Here is a 16216-nt window from a genome sequence, read left to right on the forward strand (position 1 = left end):
CAAAAATTCTGACGCCCATCACAGAATGAATCTGCAAGTATTAGCCTGGGGTTATGTGTCGAGATCAAACTAAATGATGCCCAGCACCAATTATAAGAAAACTAGGGATGACCTCTAACCAACTAAAGCTACCAGAGGAGCAGTTAAATGCCATGCAACTCCTTCAGATAATTCAACAATCAGACACTTACACAATTGTCAAAGAGGAAACTCATGATGTGAATCTTCCTTCTTGATCCTGTTCATCCTCTCAATATATAGGCAGATAAAAATATTACTAATTAATTGAAAACAGAATAACTGGGGGTAAAAAATGTGTTACCATAATTGCTAATGTTAGATAAAGAATGTCTAACAGCTCGTGTTAAAAATACATGTATTACTCAACTTTCAGATTAATGTATTTTAAACACCTATGAGGCAAATATATTGCATTTGCCTATGAAGCACAATTATTCATTTTTCTTTGTATGAATGTTCAATAGGATCAGTTTGTAACAGTTTATCTTCAAGGGTCTAGAAAGAAGCATAGTGATACATGTTTCTAAATCGTTCAATACAACAAAATACACAATGTATGTATAGTGAAACATAGTAGTTTAGAACTTCATTAGGGACAACTACTGGAAACAAAGGACAGTGTATAATATGAACAAATAAACAGGAAGGGTAGCATTCTAGATTCATTAGGATTAATTAGAGAGAACACAAAGATTAAGCCACGAATATATTTCAACATTGTTATTTTTAATACTGCGTCTATAATAACTGCACTTTAATTAGTAGTCCTGTGTGATGTGGTACGATGGGGCTTACTATGACATGATTACTTTACCATTTTAAAAAAATTCTATATGCCTAATAAAGTGTAGGTTCTTGATATTGAAAAAACGACAAAAATGATCCAGTTGTCTTTAAATAAAGAAATCTGTCTTCAACCGGCACACCAGACAAATCACGGGAAAATCTACATCATATTCTGTTTGCTATGGATAACTCATAGTTGTGTGCAGCTAAAAAGCAACAGCTTTAACAAAAAATCAGATGAAACTTGCAAAAAAAGAATGTCTGCAATTTTCAAGGGTTTTGATAGTGCATATTGAAAAATGAAGTTTATACGGCTGTAAAAATGGATCCATCTTATTAAATAACTGAGTATGTGGTACCTATTTGGACTTCTTTTATAGACCACAATTGTGCAGTCTCGAAAGAAACGGGTTTAAAAATATCTATCACGTACTTCTCCTAGGTTATCTCTCCATCCCTTCTTTCTTGATTATCCAGGCAGCTGCATCCCAAATGATTGATTCGCTTTTCAGCCAAGTGGTATGCTTTGTTAACAGGGTCTTCAGGTGTTGACCTAGGAAGTGCACAGTATCACTGAGTAATACAGCTTTCTGGTGTCAGATATTACTTTTTAAAACGAGTATACATGCTTGCTGCAATATCTGCTTCTGTCAAGCGTAAACAAGATCTATACGGGGAATAGAAGGGCACGATACGAGGGAAATATTTCATTAGCGTCATAATAGTGTTATGTAATTGGTGCTACGTTTGCAATTTTCCAGTCTGTCGGTACCACCCCTGTGTCAAGAGACTGCTGCATGATCTTGGTTAGCGGTTTGTAAATTACTTCTTTCATTTCTTTGAGTACTTAATGGGAGGATCTCATCCGGCCCAGAGGATGTTTTTATATTTAGAGCTCGTAGTCCCTTTAACACTTCTGCCTTGCTAAAGTTATTTAAACATGGATAAGAACAGGTTGGCATGTTGTCCGTATCCCCTTTGTAAAAGCTTGTGAAAAGTAATCATTTAATATATTTGGTATTTTTTTTCCTTCATCTACGATTTTTGCCATTTGTAGCTCTTAGACATTTAAGCTACTCTTTGAATGTTCTATTGCTGTTGTAATATAGGAAATACATTTTGGAATTGGTTTTAGCCCCCAGCAATGTTCATTTCCATTTCTCTCTTAGCCTTTCTAACTTCCCTTTTGACTTGAGTTTGCAGTTCCGTGCTCTCTGTCTGTGTGCTTTATGTTTGGTCCCTTTTCAACGATCTGCAATGCCTTTTTTTGAAGAATATTTATTTAATTGTAAACCATATTGGCAATTTAGTTTTACGCCTCTAGTATTACATTTTTAAAGAACAACTATTCTTTTTCTGTGGATGTTTTCTCTATTTTACTCCAATCTACTTCTGTTAGTCTCTGTTTCATATCTTCATCGTTTGCTATTCAAAAATTGTGAACCTTAGCTTTGTCATTTCTTTTTGAGGTTTTTAAAAAACACCATGTTTTGGTCTGAGTTTGCTATATAGGTCTCTGAGCTCTCTTTAGTTATCCTTTCGTCATTATTTGAAAGACAAAATCAAGGAATACCTCTCCACTAGTGTGTGTCTTGACAAATTGAGTTAGGAAATAGTCATTTGTCATTTCAATTTTGTCCGTCGTGGTCCCCACATGGTTTTACCATTTTATATGAGGAAAGTTGAAATCCCACATTAGTGTGGCTTCTTCTTTCCTACACAAATTACAGTTGGCCGTCTATAAATCCTATTATTATGCCCTTTGAATTTTTATCTGTTAGCCTAACCCATAGTGTTTCGTCTTTATTTTCTTTGTCCAGTTTTAATACTTGGGCTTCAAGACTGTTTCTTATGTATAGCGCTGCCCCTCCACATCTTCTGTCTTGCTTCTCTTTCCTATACAGTGATACCCACAAATATTATATTCGTCCCCATCACTCTCAGACAACCAAGTTTTAGTAACAACTTTCGCATCATTAGATACTGCAGCAGCATCAAGTTCTAAAATTTTGTTTCTGATTCTTCTAGGCTACTTTGAGTTTGAGCTTGTTTAATATCACATAGAACACACTCTGTTTGACTTTGAGCTGCAGTGTTTTCCCAATTTCCTGAGTTTTCGGATTAAAGCAATTGAAGAGGTAATTTTTTTTTTTTAACTGCTCTGCACTTTTCCATGCTATTGCGGGAAAATTCACTTCTGATCAAAACTTTCTCCATTTGGTTAACAGGGTTCGGAGCCCCAGAACCTTATAAATAGCTTTGCAGACTGATAGGTATCAACAACTTTTCCTGAGCTCTTAAGGATTTATTTTGATAGATGCATGATGTGCCTGTAGAGAACCTGTCTGCTCACAACTTCACAATGATGATAGTAGTAGTAAGTAGTAAGATTTATATTGTGCAGGGCTCGCCCAAATGAAGCCTGATTGATGTAGTCAAACAGCTGAGCCTAGTAATCGCTTTAATTGGGCTGACTAACTAGGGGGGTGTGATGAGTCAAAGGGGTTTCGGTCTGCAATTCAGCCTCCCAACAATAGAAGGCATCAAACCAACTCGGGATTTCCCTTACCAAGGTCTTGTGACCATGACAAAAGTCATCTTTTTGAGGGGCGGCACCTTGGTGAGGGGCGGAAGTACGAGTATGTAAATTCCAGCCACTGGAGTCAAGTGAAATTAAGGATACCTGTCAGTTTGGGATTGGTGATCCACTGACTACCGAGGCGGGGTTTGCATACTAAAGGAAACGTGTTACTGTGTTCGGGGTTGGTCCTGAGGAATAGAGGCAGGGAAAAAAAGGCTGGAGGGAAGTACTTGGGAGGTTGGACTGTGTCACGAACAGAGGCCTTACTAACTTGGTTCTTTTCTGTTTTTATTCCTTTTTGTTTTATTTCTGGATTGAAGCAGAACGCGAAGAGGACTAAGAGGCTTCCGTTCCTTTATTTTTGATTACTCCCGCACTCCCTCCCTCACATCCTTCTTTATTATTTTTCTTTTTTTTTCTCGTGTAATATTAAATAAAATTTTAATTGTTACACGTAAATCACTGTCTGGAAAATCCATTTGTACTCACACGCCTCACAGGGGGCAATAACTTTGTCACTACTGTATTGCATGTTTGATTATAATATATTACTGTATCATCGTTAAAATAATCTACTTTCAGGAGACCTAGAAGCTGACCATCACTGTGAGCAGAGCACATTGCTTTGGCTTTGCCTAACCCAAAGTTGTTTCTTGCCAGCTGGTTATTATATTAGAATAACAATTAATGAAAATTGTACATTTTCCTGACATTAACATTTAAAAAAAAACAAAGTATTGTGAGAATTTTTTAATATTTGCATGCTACAATTTAAATAACTGTGCCCAGTACACAATTGTGCGCTTTACACATACATGATAAACTGTGCAATACATTAAAAAAACTCTGACTTTTCTCTTCGGACAAACATAATAAGTCTTATGAGCTTTAACTAGTACAGATTCCATTCAGACAAAACTGGGACAGTGCCTGATGCATTTGACGGTCTCGTAATGTTTGTTCAGTTGGTCTTTCTTATCAATATGCTGATATTTGATGTCTTTTTGACTCATTTTCTCCGTTTTAATATGTGCATACTATAATTTTTACCGTCGCTTTTATTATACACGGGAAATGCAATAAAACACGATGAATTGTATTATGTTGAAGTAGAGCATAATGCTTTCCTTCTCATCGCTGATAATTAAAGGTTTTCACAATTGATGCTGAAGGTCAACTCATTCTTCGTTGAGCAATTAAATCAAGTGATACATCTTTCTAAATCATTCTATACAACAAAAGACACAATGTGTCCAATGTCCATTTCGGATTCGCCTCTCACTCACCGGAAACTAATAGACCAACATAGTTAAAACAAAGACGTTGTTAGGTGAAAGTAGACAATATATATAATGTTTCATTTTGAACACGGTAATATAAACAATTACTTTTCAATCTGTTTATATAATGGTATAAGTATTTCTATACTATTTGAGCTAATATATATATATATATATATATATATATATATATATATATATATATATATATATATATATATATATAATACAGCTCTGGAAAAAATCAAGAGGCTACTGCAAATTTTTATTAATTCAGCAATCACTACATATATTGCAGCAATTTCATTCCAGTGTCTGTTGAATTCCAACACAGCCACACCTCATTTTACTTGATGAGATAGATTAGGGGATCACCTGAACCAAAATTAATCTAACGAGGAAAAGTATAAAAACCACTCTTGTGTTCATCACTATCCTCTTGCAATAGGACCAGCTGGATGGAAAAACAGTGCTAGTAGTACCTCAAAAGTAATTGGAAGAAAAAAAAATAACTACTGACCATGCCCAAAGAGTTGAAAAGGAAAGTTTTAAGTGAGGAAAGGATTTCAAGTCTGGCATTACAGTAAGCGTCGGGTTGATTCCATCCTTAAAATTTCAAAGACGGCGGTTCATAAGAACAAGGTCAAGCAGACCGGCAGAGGGCGAGAACGGCTCTCCACTGACCAGGATCATCGCCAAATCATTCTATTGTCACTCAGCAATTGTAGGATGACATCAAGTGACCTACAAAGAATGGTAAACAGCAGCTGGGATGAAGTGCACGGAGAGGACGGTTCGAAATAGGCTCATAGGGGCAGGCTGAAGTGCAAAAATAGAAAAAAGCCTTCATCAATGAGAAGCAAAGAAGAGCCAGGCTGAGGTTTGCAAAAGCCCATCAGGATTCGACCGTAGAGGTTTGGAGTAAGGTGATATTCTCTGAAGCATCCAGTTTTGAGCTTTTCCCAAAACCCGGTCATAGACAGAGGCTGGCAAGATCTACAAGCCACAGTGTCTCGCACCCACTGTGAAATGTGCTGCAGGATCGTTGATGATTCAGCAAAGCTGGAATCGGGCAGATTTGTCGTTTTTAAGGACGCATGAATCTACAAGGTTTTCATGGAAGAAAACTTGCTTCCTTCTGCTCAGACAATATTCCCCAACTCTAAGGATTGGTTTTTCCAGCAGGACAATGCTCCATGCCGGACAGCCAGGTCAATCAAGGTGTGGATGAAGGACCACCAGATCAAGACCCTGTCATGGCCAGCCCAATCTCCAGACCTGAACCACATTGAATAAGAAGAAGATGGATTGTTACAAAGCCAAGCTGCATGAACTTATGTGCCAAGAGTGGTATAAAATCACCCAACATCAATGTGAAAGACTGATGGAGAGCATGCCAAGACGCATGAAAGCTGTGCTTGAAAATCAGGGTTATTCCACCAAATATTGATTTCGGAACTCTTCCAAAGTTAAAACTTTAAGAACATAAGAACATAAGAAAGTTTACAAACGAGAGGAGGCCATTCGGCCCATCTTGCTCGTTTGGTTGTTAGTAGCTTATTGATCCCAAAATCTCATCAAGCAGCTTCTTGAAGGATCCCAGGGTGTCAGCTTCAACAACATTACTGGGAAGTTGATTCCAGACCCTCACAATTCTCTGTGTAAAAAAGTGTCTCCTATTCTGTTCTGAATGCCCCTTTTTCTAAACTCCATTTGTGACCCCTGGGCCTTGTTTCTTTTTTCAGGCTGAAAAAGTCCCTTGGGTCGACACTGTCAATACCTTTTAGAATTTTGAATGCTTGAATTAGGTCGCCACGTAGTCTTCTTTGTTCAAGACTGAACAGATTCAATTCTTTTAGCCTGTCTGCATATGACATGCCTTTTAAGCCTGGAATAATTCTGGTCGCTCTTCTTTGCACTCTTTCTAGAGCAGCAATAGCTTTTTTATAGCGAGGTGACCAGAACTGCACACAATATTCAAGATGAGGTCTTACAAGTGCATTGTACAGTTTTAACATTACTTCCCTTGATTTAAATTCAACACTTTTCACAATGTATCCGAGCATCTTGTTAGCCTTTTTTATAGCTTCCCCACATTGTCTAGATGAAGACATTTCTGAGTCAACAAAAACTCCTAGGTCTTTTTCATAGATTCCTTCTCCAATTTCAATATCTCCCATATGATATTTATAATGTACATTTTTATTTCCTGCGTGCAGTACCTTACACTTTTCTTTATTAAATGTCATTTGCCATGTGTCTGCCCAGTTCTGAATCTTGTCTAGATCATTTTGAATGACCTTTGCTGCTGCAACAGTGTTTGCCACTCCTCCTACTTTTGTGTCGTCTGCAAATTTAACAAGTTTGCTTACTATACCAGAATCTAAATCATTAATGTAGATTAGGAATAGCAGAGGACCTAATATTGATCCCTGTGGTACACCGCTGGTTACCACACTCCATTCTGAGGTTTTTCCTCTAATCAGTACTTTCTGTTTTCTACATGTTAACCACTCCCTAATCCATGTACATGTGTTTCCTTGAATCCCAACTGCGTTCAGTTTGAGAATTAATCTTTTGTGCGGGACTTTGTCAAAAGCTTTCTGGAAATCTAAATAAACCATGTCATATGCTTTGCAATTATCCATTATGGATGTTGCATCCTCAAAAAAATCAAGCAAGTTAGTTAGGCACGATCTCCCTTTCCTAAAACCGTGTTGACTGTCTCCCAGGACCCTGTTACCATATAGGTAATTTTCCATTTTGGATCTTATTATAGTTTCCATAAGTTTGCATATAATAGAAGTCAGGCTTACTGGTCTGTAGTTACCTGGTTCAGTTTTGTTTCCCTTTTTGTGGATCGGTATTACGTTTGCAATTTTCCAGTCTGTCGGTACCACCCCTGTGTCAAGAGACTGCTGCATGATACATGAATATTTTTTTTAATTGATCTATTAAACCATTTTGGCAATTTAGTTTTACATTTAGATTTGTCTACTTTAGGGATATAATTGTTTTGTGCCTCTAGTACTACATTTTTGAAGAACAAGCATCCTTCTTCTGTGGGTGTTTTCTCTATTTTACTCCAATCTACTTCTGTTAGTCTTTGTTTCATACCTTCATAGTTTGCTTTTCTAAAATTGTAAACCTTAGCTTTAGTCATTTCTTTTGGGGTTTTAAAAAACACTTCAAATGAGACCATGTTGTGGTCTGAGTTTGCCAGTGGTTCTCTGACCTCTGTTTTAGTTATTCTATCTTCGTTATTTGAAAAGACTAAATCAAGGCATGCCTCCCCTCTAGTGGGTGCCTTCACAAATTGTGTTAGGAAGCAGTCATTTGTCATTTCCACCATTTCTATTTCATCCTTCGCGCTACCCACCGGGTTTTCCCATTTTATTTGGGGGAAGTTGAAATCCCCCATTAGTATGGCTTCTCCTTTGCTACACACATTTCTAATGTCATTGTATAACAGATTATTTTGCTCACCGTCTGAATCTGGCGGTCTATAGCATGCTCCTATTATTATGCCTTTTGAATTTTTGTCTGTTATTCTGACCAATATTGATTCGGTTTTATTTTCTTTGTCCAGGTTTAACACCTGGGCTTCAAGACTGTTTCTTATGTATAGCGCTACCCCTCCTCCTCTTCTGTCCTGCCTGTCTTTCCTATACAGTGTATACCCACAAATATTATATTCGTCCCCATCACTCTCAGATAACCACGTTTCTGTAACACCTATCACATCATAGTTACCTGTTAGTGCAGTAGCTTCAAGTTCTAGAATTTTGTTTCTGATACTTCTAGCATTTAGATAAATACATTTAATGGTTGTCTTACCTGAGTTGTTGTTCTTGTTTTGATGCGGTCTCCCTTCTGTTTTTTTGTTGATTTCTCCCCCCTTCCTTTCTAGTTTAAATGCTTCCGAACCTGCTCGAGGATCTTTTCTCCGAGTAGACTAGTTCCCTTGTTATTTAAATGCAGTCCATCCCGTCTATACAGATAGTCCTCGTTGTAGAAAGTGGTCCAATGATCAAGATAGGTGAAGCCTTCCCGTGTGCACCACGTCTTCAGCCATGCGTTTTGATTAATTATTTCCAGCTGTCCATATGGTCCTTTGCAAGGTGCGGGTAGTATACCAGAAAATACCACAGTTTTGGTTTTCTCTTTTAATTTCCTTCCTAGCTCTCTGAATTTGTTTTGCAGGGATTTTGGTCTGTCTCTTCCAATGTTGTTTGTACCGATGTGGACGACTACTACCGGGTCGTCTCCTGTTCGTTCTAGGAGCCTGTCCACGTTCTCAGTGATGTGCTTGACCGAGGCTCCCGGAAGGCAGCACACTGTTGTAGTAAGGGGGTCCAAACTGCGAATTGAACTTGCTGTGTTTCTCAATATGGAGTCCCCAACAATCATGACCTCCCTTCTTTTTGCTGTCTGGTCACCACTGTCAATAGGGTCCTGGATGTTGTTCCTTTCATTCTCTTGTTGTTGGTTCTGCTCATCAAAATTCTGAAGTGACTCAAATCTGTTGGTTGTTTTGATTTCTGGTGGTTGTGTTTGACAAAGTTTCTTTTTTTCCCTGCTTCTGCCTACCTGAACCCAGCTGTTCTGACCTTCTATCTCCCTGGTGGCTTTCAGTCTGTTAGGGGTGATGCAGACTTCCATGAATTGTGGGTGTGCCAGTTCCTCAAGATCCTGTTGCTGTCTCACTTCTTCCAGCTCCATTTCTAGCATACTTACTAGTTTATGCAAATCCTGGATCGCGCGGCACTTTACGCACACTTGGTTTAGCTCCGCTGGGTTTTCTCGGATTTCCCACATCAAGCAGGTGTCACAGATTACAGGCTTGAAGACCATGTTGAGGGTTTTTTTTTTTTTTTTAAGTTTAGTTTCTTCTGCAGCCGTCAACCTGCTTTCCAACTGCTTCGAAACTGCTCTGTACTTTTCCATGCCTGTACTTCTCCCACTCGCTGTCGCTTCCACTCGCTGTCGCTGGGAAGACTGCCTCGTTTAACTGCGTTGTTCTGCTGTGCTGTCGGTTTCTCCCCTCGCCCGTGTCTCAAAACGGCGCTGAATTTGAATCAGCTGCTCCGAGTTTCAGCTTGTTTGTTATCAGAAAAACACACGCGGCTGTTTGACTTTGAGCTGTTGCTGTGTTTCCCCAATGTCCTCTGTTTTCTGATTAAAGCAATTCAAGATGCAATTTCTCCTTTCTGCTTCGAAACTGCTCTGTACTTTTCCACGCCTGTACTTCTCCCACTCGCTGTCGCTTCCACTCGCTGTCGTTGGTATTAGTATTGTGTTGTTTTAAAATGAATATGAACTTATTTTCTTTGTATTATTCGAAGTCTGACAATACTGCATCTTTTTTGTTATTTTGACCAGTTGTCATTTTTAGCAAATAAATGCCCTAAATGATAATATTTTTATTTGGAATTTGGGAGAAATGTTGTCAGTTTATAAAATAAAATAAAAATCTTCATTATACCCAAACACATATCTATATATAGTCAGAGAAACTGATAATTTTGCAGTGGCCTCAATTTTTTCCAGAGCTGTGTGTGTGTGTGTGTGTGTGTGTGTATATATATATATACACACACACACACACACACACACACACACACACACAAACAATTGTTCTCGAAAGTATTCATCCCCCTTGGACTTTTAAATATTTTATTGTGTTACAACATGGAACCAAAATGGAGTTTTTATTGATAGCAGTATTCACCCGCTTGAGTCTATTAGTAGAAGTACCTTTGTCAGCAATAATCAGTCTTGAGTCTATTTGGATAAGCTTTGGTCATCTGGACACTGCAATTTATGTCTATTCTTTGCAAAATTGCTGAAACTCGAAGTTGGATGGGGACCACTGTTGAACAGCAATTTTCAACTCTTTCCACATATTCACAATTTGATTTAGGTCCGTGCTTTTTGACTGGGCCACTCCTGGACATTGACCTTTTTATTTTTAAGCCACTCCAGTGTGGCTTTGGCTGTATATTTGCGGACAATGTCCTGCTGAAAGATAAATCTTCTCCCAAGATCCAACTCTATTGTAGACTTCTACAGGATTTCTCTGTACTTTGCTGTCTGCATTTTGCCCTCTACTTCACAAGCTTTCCATGCGCTGATGCAGAGAATCATCCCCATAGCATGATGCTGATGAAGGTGTTTTTAGGGTAATGTGCTGAGTTAGACTTACGATAAACATAGCTCTTACTGTTGATGTCAAAATGCTCTATTTTGTTCTCATCAGACCATAGAATCTTCTTCCGCTTGTTCATGCTTTCTGACAAACTAGCCAATATTTGATATGAGTTTTTTTTGAACAATGGCTTTCTTTTTGCCACTCTCCCAAAGGCCAGTTTTGTAAAACCCAGTTTATTGTAGCTGAATGCACAGTGTCTCTCATATCAGGTGGCTATCCTGACTTCTGCCCTTCTCATCCAGTTCTGTCATATTCTCTCAATTTCTTAATAATCGACTACTTAGCTCTGGGGGATATTTAATGCCTTGAAAATGTTCTTATATCCAAATCCTTATTTGATGCTTTTGAAAACCTTTTCCGGATTTGCTTTCAATCTTCCTTTGTCTTCATCATATAGTTATTATTAGGAAATGTGCTAACAACTGTGGGACATCCCAGACACAGTTGTATTTAAACTAAAATAACGTGCAATGCCTTACTTGCAGGTGGACTCCTTTCACATCTCATTATGTGACATCTAAAGACATCTGATTGCACCAGAGATTATTTAGGTGTCATAACAAAGGGGTTGAATACATCAATTATTTTCTGTTTTATTTGTATTAATTTAGAACAATTTATAGATTTTTTTTTTTTCACTTTGACATTATGGAGTATTCATCAGCTTCAAAACTTATAATTAAATCTATTATGATTAAAGGTTGCAATGCAATAAAATGTGGAAAAGTCCAAGGGGATGAATACTTGAGGGCCTGCTTGTGTGTAAGTATTTCATAATTAATTCGTGAAATGTAGCTTTGCATAGAAGTATTAATATATTTTGGGGGTTAATTTTACAGAAATTCAAACCCAAAGATTAAGGTTCATGTCATGGCTAGGCAGAATGACTTGCACACGGAGTCACATCTGTGTTTCTGTCTGTGATAATTTTTTTTATGCTTTAGTCTTCAACATTGGTTTTCATATGCCTGTTTGCACAAAAGTAGAAGAACATGTATTAGTTTGTATTTATATTGTGATTTATTTTATATATAAAAAATGGCAAAAAGCTGTGCGAATTGTTTATTTTAAATATCCGTGCAGAATGTGACCAAGGGATTCTCGAATAATTGTAGCTGATTAATCACGCATTCACTAATATTAAAAGTTGGTGGCGCTCCCTCTTCCTGTTGGGTGGTTGGAGAAAAACCGGGAACAGAGAAAAAGAAAACAGTGTAGGTTCACTGAAGTAGTTTGACCAGCCTGGGGTTTTTTTGTATTTTGTGTTTCCAGATTTCTTTTTTTTTAATCTACTTGGTTTATAAAAAATATCAAACTTTGAAACTAATTAATTTGTTTGTTTGAATATAAAATGGTGCCTGTGAGTGTTCCTTTCTTCTGGCCTGACATCACCAATTTAACAAGGAATTCATTATCCTCAGTATTGTTTATTAGTTTTTATTAAAATTATATAATATTGCACTTCTAGCCATTGTATGAATGTGTTATTCGTGTATTATTTATTATACTATTATATGTTAATATATGTGTGTGTGTGTGTTGTATCATAGCATCTCCTCGATATTAGCAGATTTATATATTGCCATTTTAAAATTGAAACATGAAAACAATTATATTGTTTATTAGATGATATGATATTGCATTTAATAGAGCACTAACATGATCTTTCAAAAGAGTGGACAAAGACAGACAACATGAAGAATAGCTGCCCTTTCAAATTTGTCCTGAGTGCACCTCTCCAGCCTCAAGGACATTGTTGTTCCAGTTTCATTTGGCTCAATAAATCTGGCTTTTTTATATAAAAAAGAAAACACACACAAAAAAAGAATTGAAATTCAATTGCTAAAATTTTAAGGTTTTGGTGGCAGAAGCACTTATAAAAAACAAGACAAACGTGAAGTGCAATTTACATTTTCTTCACAATGTGCTAAATTCCAACCAAACAACATCGTCTGTGCATGCGCACCACAGAGGAAGATATCCATTAAACCTGTCTGCTGAAAGTCAAGCAATGAGTGGTTCTGCAGTCATGGTAAGTCAACTTCATTTATTTACGATGTGTCCATTAAATGAAAGACGTAAATTGGAATCAAAAGCAAAATTTTAAACCTGGATACATTATTCCATCCTGCGCTATCGTATGGAAACAAATTAGCGAGTATAATCATTATGTTATTGTTGTTGTTTAAGCACTGCATCGCATCTAACGACTTTGCCACAATGAGAGGTCAGAGAAAATATTTAAAAAAGAAAGAGTTTTCAGATTTTTTACTAATGGATCGAAACGGTGAAAAAAAAAATCAAATAATTAAAACAAAGGAAATAAACGTGGGTTAGGCGGTATCAATGATTACATTATTTTGGTAATAGCTTTTTAAGAATGTTATGACATGAAAGTGATTTTACCACAAATTTAGGCCCAAACCAGACATTATAATGGCCTTTATGTATAAAAATATTTAGTTTAAAAATCAATGAAAAATAAATCCAATTTGTAGTTGTTTGATTCCATTTATATTTAAGTGCTTCTTTGAGTCTTTTGAATTTCTGAAAAGGGAGCATGGACCTGTTTACTGTACATATGAAAATATTTTGATTAAGGTTTTGCTTGCCAAAGACATTTTCAGATAGTATTAACAATTGATTTAAATAGGTGTGGTGATGGAAATTTTTTGAAAATGGTTTGGGTACTGTAGGATTGCATAACAGATATAAGGGTTTTAAAAAACAGTGCAGATTGTTATGCTTACTGTTTTTCTAATTTGTTTAAATTGATCTCATATGGTTTAAAGTCTAGTGCTAGGTTTTTTTTTTTTTTTGTTGCTATAAATAATTATACAGTACAAATTCTCAATGAGGCAGGGGAATGAATCCTGTTACAGCTTTTGTATTTGAATCCGACTATTTTTTGAAAACACAGCATAATATAAATGAAACTTCAAACATACTAGAAGCAGAGTAATTCAAGTCTTAAATTTATATATATATATATATATATATATATATATATATATATATATATATATATATATATATATATGACCTTGAATACCAGTTTCTCATACCTGGTGACGCTGTTGTGCAAAGGATATATAATATTATATCATACTCTGAGAAAAAATATGATTAAAGTGCTGAGAACTGACCTCTGTCTGAGAAAAAAAATGATACCAAGGTAATCAAACATGCAATCTTCAGGTGTGAAAAAGGTAATCAAACATGCAATCTTAAGGTGTGAAAAACTCTCCCCCCCTCCCCATAGTAAACCCAACCCAACCCAACTAAAGGGATAATTAGTGTCAGCTGTTTAACTACTTCGGGAAACAATCAGGCTTGATTTAAAACATATATAAATCTGAGTAACTTTGCCCAGAGTAAAGATGTCAGAACACAGGTTCTCGATGAACATCCTGCCACGATCAAAAGAAATTCCTGAAGACGTCGGGGAAATTTTTTTATTTATGCCTATCAGGCTTGCTGCTTTCCTGGAATCAGTAACTTTTAAAAGACTGAGCCTGATGCATTTCAGCAGCTTTCTCGCTTGTGTTGTAGGCCACTCTTTGTTTTCTGTCTTCCTGCATGAGCAACTGCCTGTGCCGTCACCCACAAGTGGTTATCCATTCATTTCAGATAGTACACTTTTCCCTCCAGGCTTTTCCATATCCCCCCTGATGAGCGACTCTTCCTACCGTGCTCTGCCTTTCCGCTTCCACACTGTCGAGTCGACCTCGCCGGCTGCGAAGGCCTGCTCACCTCTTTGAATTGGGCTATGAACAAATAGTGTTCTCACCCCTGTACTCTTTCTACTGTACATTTTGCTATCTAATTCAACACGCCCACTGTGGCACAGGCCCTAATGTCCCGCTTGTACAAGTTACATTCTGACCAGGTGTGTGTTAGTGCATGGTTAGGTTATTTACAATTGCGTAGGGCCTTTCCCACCCTCCCACATTTTTATTTCTTTGTGTATTTTTTTATTGACGCACATCTTTAAAAGCATATGTATCCTTGATTTATAACAATATTGAAATCAAAGAAAATAATTTTCTGCAAAATAGATTTTTTTAAATTGTATTTGTTGTGATTTTTTTAGAAAAAAAATTGACATTATTAAAAAAAAGTGTTTTTTTCTTATATTCGGACTTCCGGCAGAGCAGGCCACTTGTTTATTTTTTACTTTAAAAATCAAGGTTGTTTGGCTCCAAGACTATGATTGAAATCATACCAATAACATTTAATCCATTTTCATCATTTTTACCTAATTTTCTTAAATGGTAAAGTTTTTGATTTTCGAACAAATACTTATGTAAGTTTTCAAACTAGTTGCTTCCCTCAGTTCAGCTCTTGGCTCCAATGAATGATCTTGTATGACCTAAATTCTTATTATGGATTGTGAAACATTATTATTTTAATTTACAATGCACATATGAAAATATATTTTTTTCGTTCTGAGATGATATTATGAACTTGTGAAAATTTTACAATAATTATTTAATCAAAATGTTAATCAAAAAGTATTTAGTTTTCCGTCCAGGAGAGTAACTATCAAGAAAAGATGTTAAAGGCAAGCCTCGCTCAGAGCAGCTGGAAGATTCTAGACAAAAGATACTGGCGGATGTTGGTCAATGACTTATTTTTTCACATGAGTTTGCCACCACTAACCCTCGGCCAGACAATATCATGTGTTCTGATTCCATCTTATAATGTTAACTATACTATGGGAAGATGCGTATGAGCAGTAGAAACTTTGTCATGCTCAGCTAGCTGTTAAAGCAGAACACCGAAGATGGAGATTTTAAGTTTACCAAATAGAGGTGGCTTGTCGGTTTCGGGGAAAAAAGTTTCATCGTACAGTGAAGAACTTATCTGAAGCAGCTGAAAGGAGAATTGAAGACAATGAAAAACTTGAGTGGAGAAGGGGAAAAGGACGTCACTCGTATGAAATCTGTTTGAGAAGGCAAGATTCTGGATGCGGAAATAGTAAGCTAGGCTGAGCTGAGTGGGTGGTGGTGCTTGGAGCCAAGAATTACCGTTTATCCATCTTGTAGAAGGTAGTCGCCGAAACTCAATGGATTGACTCTTTTGAATATCCTATAGAAGTTCCCTATCTAGCTCAATCCAGATTGTTGTCCTGCTGATGCGCTATGGAGTCCACACTGTGTTGATTTGCGAGCCAGGTTCGCAATTGTGTTGGCTGACACCCGAGGAGGCAAAATAAGTTTATCTCTTTCCAGCATTACAGGATAGACAGAACACATGACAAACAAAGGAATTTGATTAAAATGCAGATGGATTATATTAGTTTAATGCATATCTACGTCTTAGTTGATGCTTATC

Source organism: Polyodon spathula, chromosome 29, assembly GCF_017654505.1.
Source record: "Polyodon spathula isolate WHYD16114869_AA chromosome 29, ASM1765450v1, whole genome shotgun sequence".
NCBI classification, from domain to species: Eukaryota; Metazoa; Chordata; class Actinopteri; order Acipenseriformes; family Polyodontidae; genus Polyodon; species Polyodon spathula.